Source organism: Narcine bancroftii, chromosome 5, assembly GCF_036971445.1.
Source record: "Narcine bancroftii isolate sNarBan1 chromosome 5, sNarBan1.hap1, whole genome shotgun sequence".
Classification (NCBI taxonomy): domain Eukaryota; kingdom Metazoa; phylum Chordata; class Chondrichthyes; order Torpediniformes; family Narcinidae; genus Narcine; species Narcine bancroftii.
This window is the reverse complement of record NC_091473.1, coordinates 99,739,063-99,746,198: the sequence shown is the minus strand read 5'-3', so window position 1 is coordinate 99,746,198 and position 7,136 is coordinate 99,739,063. Positions and strand designations below refer to the sequence as shown.

General features: G+C 36.0%; 1 pseudogene; it reads left to right on the top strand.

Moving 5' to 3' along the window:
- Positions 1-2,755: 2,755 nt before the first annotated feature.
- LOC138765319 (T-complex protein 1 subunit zeta pseudogene) lies at positions 2,756-3,878 on the top strand (annotated as a pseudogene).
- The last annotated feature ends 3,258 nt before the right edge of the window (positions 3,879-7,136 follow it).

The following is a 7,136-nucleotide window of genomic DNA, read 5'->3' as shown; positions in this document are numbered from 1 at the left end:
AACCCTTGCTATTTTCCTTTTCATAAAAACTTTCAACCTTTTTCTTTCCACTGATATGCCACTTTATGTCATAGGTGCTCTGTGATTATTAAGGGATTGCTTAAGGTGGTATGTGAGTGGGATAGGAAAGTTGACCCAATTGTTACTGAAATATTTTGCTTGAGAAAAATTGTCATTGGTCCATTTCCTTTGGAGTTACAAAACCATGCACATATCGAGTCAATTAGGTACAATTAAAACAGTGGTTTTCAAACTTTTTCTTTCCACGCACATACCACTTTAAGCAATCCCTTACTAATCACAGAGCATTTATGGTATGGGAATACTTAATGTAGTATGTGAGTGTAAAGAAAAAGATTGAGAACTACTGTTCTAACACATGTATTCAAGTCTTTAAAACATTTCTCAGGAATTGAGATGGGAATTGACTGAAAAAGATGCTGAATTCTAGGAAAAATATTAATCTCAATACAATTAACTCTATCTTCTAAAGTTATAGGTAAATAATTCCACCTATTCAAATCCTTTTTAATTTTATTAAGTAATGGTAAATAGTTCAATTTAAATAGATTATTTAAATCATTATCAACCTTAATATCTAAATATTTAATCCCGACATCTGACCACCTAAATTGAGTGACCTTTTTACGTTGCTACAGTCACCTTTAAATAAGGGCAAAATTTCACTTTTATCCCAATTAATCTTATACCCAGATACTTCACCACGTTCTTCCAATCTCATATGTAATTGACGCAATGAATTTATAGGGTCTACCAAATAAACCAGAACATCAACAGTAAACAGATTTATTTTATATTCTTCTTGATTAACCTTTCTACTTTTAATTTTAAAATCTTGTCTTATTAATTGCGTTAAAGATTCTATTGCTAAAATAAACAAAGCAGGAAATCAGGGACATCCCTGTCTAAATAATCTAAAGGAAGTAGAAATGTGTCCATTAGTCACCACCCTTGCAGTTGAATTTTTAAATAAAAGTTTTAACCCAATTAATAAATATTGATCCAAAACCAAATGTTTCCAATACTTTACACAAAAAATTCCATTCTAACCTATTAAAAACCTTTTCTGCATCTAATGCCACTGCTACAGCTAAATCACCCTTTTTTGGGGCCAAATAAATTAAACTAATCAATGTAGCAACATTATCAGGAGAATGACGTTTTTTAACAAATCCTGTTTGATCAAACTATTTTCCAAGAAGTCTGAAGGACCATTCAAATCTGAATCAAATAATAGACATTGATCTTTTAATCAGGTGACTGTGTTATTATGGGTGTAAATAACAACTACATTTCCCAGCGTGCAATGCACACAAATGGCGAGTGATGTATTTGAGGGGAGTCATGAGCATTGCCTGTGATTGTCAGATGAAGACAGTTGGAAGTTGTTGAAGGCAGTGGAAGCAACACAAGGAAAATAAAGTCTGTTAATTGATAAACTCACGTAAAGTCATTCTTCTTGAAAGAACAAGCAAAACATGGTGTCAGAAGTGACTGAGTGAGTAAAAGAAGACAATATACATAAGCCTGGATAAGTTAAGTACTCCAACTAATGCAATTAACCAGCAATCTAGCTGATAATTGGAAAAGCTTCAAAGAGCAATTAAACATTTAATAGAAGCTGGTGGAATGGGAGAGACTGATGGAAAACAGAAAGCATCTATGTTTCTGCAAGTGATGGGTGAAGATGCCTTGGACATCTATAACAGTTTTCAAATTGATGAATCAGCTTCTACATTGGGCACTGTGATGACAAAATTTGAGGAGTATTTTGTTCCAAGTAAAAATGTAATTTTTGAGAGATTCAGATTTTTCTCCTGTGATCAGAAACAACATATGAGCTTTGACCAATACTTAGCCGAGCTTCACACACTGAGTAAGTGCTGTGAATATGGAGATTTGAAACATTCACTCATTAAAGACTGAATTGTTTGTGGAATCCCAGATAATGGACTTAGAGATAGTGTGTTGCAAGAAAAAGATTTGACTCGAGAAAAGGCTGTGAATATGCATAGGGCAGCACAGACCACACGACCACAAGCTCAGGAGCTGCACTGGATAGACACAGCAGTGCATCCAATGAAGGCAGATTGGCAGAGCATCAGGAATTTCCCAGAGCGACTACAAAGCAAAAGTGGTAAGCTCAAACAGCAAATGCACCAGGTGCAGAGGTAGACATATTCCAAAGATGTGACCTGCCTATGGAAAGTCCTGCAACAAATGTGGGAAGAAGAATCACTTTGCAAGGCAGGGGATGCCAAGAATAGGGTATACACAGTGGATAAGGAAATGGAAGAAATTTTCATGGATTCACTACAGACTGCTGCAGGCCAGAAGACTGAGATACTATCTTTATTTCTAGCTTCTTCAAAAGAATCACTTTTATCATCGCCATTAAGGGAGTCACTTGTAAGAACAGCTTCAAGAGAATCACTTAATTGAATTGACACATATGTTCAAATTTCTGGTCCCAACTTTGATCCATCTTCAGATACGGAAAGTGAGACAGAAGATTCTGCATGGACTGTTGAGAGCCTTACCAGTTTTGTAGGATTGGAGGATTATGCAAAGAGCTGGCCGATATAACTGATTCTGCTTCTTGAAACAAAGATGCTCTTCATTTGGCAAAACAAGAAAATAATGAGTACTGCACTGAACTGTAAAATTGATGCACTTTAAGGGAAGAAATGATTCCCTTCAGTGCCAGGTGGAAGATATGGAAGACTGGTATAATATGGAGGGCACTAATGCCCAGGACACCATTTCCCAGTTTGAGGATGAAATCAGTCATTTGAAGGATGAGATGGCTCGCCATTTACAAGAACATCAGGAGAAGGCCCTGGAAATGCTGGAGCAGGTGAAATATCCAAATAAGTAGAGAGACTCTTATCAATGTCACCAGGGTATCGTTACGCACAAAGGTCCACAATGAATTGGGAACTGTCTAGGCAGAGGCTGTAATCGATGTTGTTCTGACAGGGAAGAAACCAAACAAGTCAATCGATCTCTTCATGGTTGAAATTATGGAGATGAAACACTAAATAAAAACAGAATGAAATACAGTGTGAAGGGAATAGGATTGGATCATGGAGCTCGGCATCTGGACATGAAGAAAAGGGCGGACAATGCTTACATTCGCACTACTGCATTTCACTGGAGATAGAAGTAAATTCTGAATTCTCTATAAAAGTGTTGATGAAAAAAATTGTGCAAGCAGAGAGAAAATTCATTGGAGACAGAGTTAATAAAATTATACCACTGAAAAGAAAAGTTTGTGGAGATTTAAAACAAAATATTTGTAGTAATTAACTAAAAGAGTTTTGATCTATTGTTAATGGATCCATTTGCAGAAAAAGGTATTGTGGCTTTGAGAAGAGCAAAGCTTGCTTGTGGAGGTATTGCAATGAATTCTGTAGAGGACCTCAGCCCAGAATGCTTGGGCCATGCCTGACTTGTACCTCAACATACCTTGGGTGAAGAAAAGTTCACCTTCGTTGAGCAATGCAACAATCCTCAGTGACAGTGCTTCTCAAGGGTCCAAATAAACATACTTTAACACCAATCAAAGATGCAGTGCATGATGGTCTGTGTGCAGTGAAGAATGCAATTGAGGATAGATGTATGGCAGATGCTTTGATCAAGCACAAGGCCAACATAGAGGGCAGAGCACAGCTGGGAGTGCAAGCATTTGCAGATGCTCTTGATTATTCCCAAGGTACTTGCACAAAACTTAGGATATGAACCTCAAGGGACAAAATTCAGTAAAAATTCAGTCAGAATATTCTAAAAACAGTCAACTTGCTGGAGTAGACTTGAACTATCCAGTGAGCAGAACAGAAAATAACTTCATCTTCTGAGCAAGAATACTGAGCTCGTAATTGTCAATATATGGAATTCATTTGAAAGTACTTGATTGTTATATTCGAGGATAATGTATCCTTGAATATTTTTCACATTTTCTGTATATTATTCTGTGATTTTTTTGTGGACAATTAATAAAAAAGATTAAAAAGTAAAAAAACATTGACCTCAAGGCAAGAGGAAAAAGGAAATTATTTTAAAAAAGGAGGAAAAAATATAAAGTTTGTGATACAGGGATTTAAACACAAGAATAAAAATTAAAGCCGATAAAAAAAATCAAAAGCTAACAAATAGCAGCATAGACAGGTTATGGGAGAGCAGAACTCAATGCAACAAAGTACATGGGAACAGACTTTTGAATAAATGAGATCAATTTAATTGAAAATGAAAGACAAGCTAAGTACTGGAATTTAAAAAAATCAAAGATGATAGATGTATAGTTGAAGTATTCAGCAGCAGATAAATAATAGGATTGAGTTTGAGGTTAGGAGGTAGAAGCAGAGAGAATTTTGTTACAAATAAAATATGATTGGAATTTCAGCTTGAGTCATAACAAGGAACAAATTTATTGCCACAACTGATATAAAATTGCCTGGTGTTTATTTTTATTTAACCAAAACTGACAATATTTCATAAAATAAAAATTATATGGCATAATTCATCAAATAAATGGGGTAAATGTGAAACTATATTTGGAATTTAAAGTGTTATTCATGATTAGAATTATTGAGTTAGACAACAAGCAAACAGGCCCTTTGATCCAACTCGTCCATGCTGACCAAGTTATCTTCTGAGTTAGTCCAATTTATCTGTGTTTGTCCTACATCTCACCACTGTCTTGTCCTATGGCAACAATGACACTCCAACTCCTGTACTTAATGCCCTGACTGATGAAGCCAAAGCCTCCTTCACCACCCTGTATATCTGTTCAACTACTTTCAGGAACTGTATATTTGTACTTGCATCTCTCTTTCCTGGGCAGAACTTTTTTTACTGCATGTCCTGTCTGGCTTCACTTTCCAAATTGCACTCCCTGCACTTGTCCACGTTAAACACCCTCTATTTTCCCTTGTCCCACTTTCCCAGTTGATCTAGATCTTGTGATCTTAAATAAACTTCTTCACTGTCCATTATACAATAACTCTGGTATCATCTGAAAACTTATTAACCACACCAACAACAGTAAAATTTAAGTTATGAACATAGATGACGAACAACAGTAGATCTAGAACCATTCCATGCCAACACTACTGGTCACAGGTGTCAAATCTGTGAAACAACCTTCCAATACCAACCTCTGACTCCTACCTCCAAGTAAATTTTGCATCCAATTAGCTAGCTTGGGTGTGACCTTCTGAATCAGGCTACCATTTGTCAAAGGCTTTGCTAAAGTCCACTCAGGCAACTTCTATTACCCTGCCTTCATCAATCCTCTTCATTGCCTCTTCAAAAAAACTCAATTAAATTTGTGAGGCACAATTTCTCATGCACAAAGCAATGATGATACTCCCTGACCAGTCCCTGCCTTTCCAAACACAGGTACAACCAGTCTCTCAGAAGTCTCATCAGTAGCTTCCAACCAACTGATGTTAGGCTTCAGGATAAATGCTTAATAAATTAGGGTTTGGGGTTTAACATCCATTTTGCAACCTGACAGAGAAAAGTAGAGGTTTAATTGCATTGGAGTCTGGTAATTTCATGGGGTTAGTTCAAACCAGGTGAACCTTGATTAAGAGAAAAATCCATTTTATAGAACCAAATTGTCTAGTAAATATTTACACAAAAGTTGCACTATCTCAATCTTTTGAGCTCTATGATAGCTATTTCTGAGAAGCCAACACCCATGCATGGGTGGTAACTAGCTAATATCAGCACTGCTTGCCAACCTTTGGAAAGGGTTGAAGTTAAATTTGGGATGGTCAACTTAAACAAGCTTCAAAAAGAAATGATCATAGCAACAGAGTTAGATGGTAACAATTGCTGAACAGGTTCTTTTTATCCACATTGACACCCAATACAATAACACCCAAAATTTAATATGCTTTATCTTTGTTTAATTTTCCACAAGTCATCCTGCCTCCAATAATTGCAGCCTAAGAACCTGCCATGATATCTACATTCCTTGGTTTCTAGTCTGTGGCATGTGCTAGATTTTCTTTGCTCCTCCATTAGGAACTGCTCTTTCAATTACCTGGGTACCAAGCATTATTCCCTCTAAACTGAGCACGTATGCGAGCTCACACATGTTTTGCAACCAGTGCACAAAGGAAATTAATGTGCACACAAAAGGTAAGTTATCTAAAATAATGTAGTAATTAATAATTAAACTTATTGAACTTAGCTAACTGTTTCTGTTAACAAGCTAGTCAGTCTTTCAAATACTGGAATTGGCACAAGCATTCAGTGAGCACATTATTTTGTCCCAGAAAAAAATTTGCACAACATAGTATTTTTGCACACACACACTGACTACTAAAAATTAGAGGGAACATTGGTGCCAAGCTCTAAAATTTCTACCTTATAAACTGATATGATCTTCACGTCTTTTTTTTTCCTCTGGCAGTGTCAAATTGGACTGTTTTAGCTAGCGACATTTTTAAGAAAAAAGATTATGTGAATCTAAGTTGTTGATGAGACCACCAGGTAAATCCTTGGTCAAATACCCATGTTATACCTTGGTTTATTCAGTTTCAGGGATAACCAAAAGCCTCCAATATTTACCCCACACAGTCTTCTTATTTGACATAACTTGTTAATAGGTTGGCACGACCTACAAAAACATTGCACTATTCATTCACATTACCTGTAAAATAAAGCTGCTTAAACTGGTCCTTGTCTCAGTATGGGGAGAATAAACTTCTTTTAGATGACTGGAGAAGACAACTTGTGTTGATATGCAACTAATCATAAAATCCAGAATGCCTCATTAGTTGAATTTATCTAGGATGTGTTAATTATTATGAACTGAGAGGGGCAATTTCTTAGAAATTGAAAAATATTGCATATAATACAAATAGATGGTAACAAAGAAATGTGTCTAATGTCATTTCGAACATCTAACCCATTTCTACAATTCTTTACTCTTACAAATACCAGTTTTTTTTTAAATGGAAATTTAAGGAAGGAGCAGCACACACATTTTCAAAATTAATTTAACCCAAGCTAACAATTCCCAACAGCAAAAAGTAGTTGAGTGAAACAAAAAAGTCTGCACATGCTGTGATTGTAGTGAAAACACAAAGTGCTGGAGAAAC